The following is a 1,372-nucleotide window of genomic DNA, read 5'->3' as shown; positions in this document are numbered from 1 at the left end:
CCCCCTCCCCTGTATGCTCTTCCAGTGAGTGCTAGAAGATCGGAGAGGGGGAATCCCTGCGGGGAGCGGTGACTGACAGTCACCGCTCCCCGCAGGGATTCCCCCTCTCCGATCTTCTAGCACTCACTGGAAGAGCATACAGGGGAGGGGGTGGGCATAGGTGGCTCTGCCTCTAGATACATTGTTGAAGCTGAAAGCGATAAGGCCTTTGCACCATGTAATTTTAAGTTGGATTTGGAAACAGACAGGTATATTGTCGGGATCTGTCCCGGCTGCGGCACTCTCGGTTTTAGCAAAACAAATGGCAAACGCACTCATCAATTTGTTACCAGCTCTAAGCAAGGTGCACATGGAAGGGCTTTATTTAAACTCTCAGTTTTAGGTCGCAGGAGGATGTTAGTATATGTCCTCCCGTGACCCTAAAGAGAACTATGGGAAAATAAGGTTACCCTATAGTTCTCCTTTAAAGCGGATCTCCGGGTTAAGCAACAAGTAACTAAATACAAGAGGCATGTATATTCTTACTTGAATCTTGGTGTGCTTTGTGTATTTCTTTCAGATCTGTTCAGTAATACAGCATGATACTTTGCTTCTGTGCAGGAGCTTCCTGTAATAAAGACCCATCAGGGTGACTGGTCTTGTGTTCGCCCCTTTCTGCTGGGGATGCTGAAATCACACATGGTTCAAAATTAACCTTACCTATTTCTCAAAGAATATAAAAAGTAAAAAAATAAATGAAGGCCCTAAATTTGCCAGGAGTTGTCCTGTGTACATTCTTTATTGCTGTACTTTGAGCTTAGTTGAATCGCTATAGAACACAACTCAAACCCAAACCACAGGAAGTGCAGCACTGCACACCCCATGTATTGTAATTCTGCATTTTCACCAGGCCTCAAATTGAGAAACTGCACAGAAATAAAATCAACCATCTCCAAATCACCCTTAAGCATGATCACAACAATAAAACTCAAATGATCAAATCTATTTTGAGCTGAAGCCAGATGAATTGCTGCTTTAAAACCATTTTTTGCATTATTTTTCCCTTGTTTAATTCTGTTGCAGTCAGAGCCAAGGGACCGGATACAGAGAAGCCTATGGGGAGATCTAATGGACCGATTCAATTTCCAAAGCATGACGCCACTTAAGCATTAGGACTAGAGCAAAGGGAAGAGAGATGGAGAGTGTGGGAGAGAGAGAGAGAGTGTGAGAGAGTGAGAAAGAGAGAGAGAAAGAAAGAAAGAAAAAAAGAAAGAAAGAGAGGGAGGGGGAGAGAGAAAGAGAGAACGAAAGAGAAAGAAAGAAAGGAAGAAAATTAGAAAGAGAGAGATAGAGAGAGAAAGAATGAGAAAGAAAGAGAGGGAGGGGGGAGAGA

The sequence above is a fragment of the Nanorana parkeri genome, unplaced genomic scaffold (genome assembly GCF_000935625.1).
Source record: "Nanorana parkeri isolate BGI_ZX_2015 unplaced genomic scaffold, ASM93562v1 scaffold1211, whole genome shotgun sequence".
NCBI lineage: Eukaryota > Metazoa > Chordata > Amphibia > Anura > Dicroglossidae > Nanorana > Nanorana parkeri.
The sequence above is the reverse complement of the archived record's forward strand: the minus strand, read 5'-3'. Positions refer to the sequence as shown.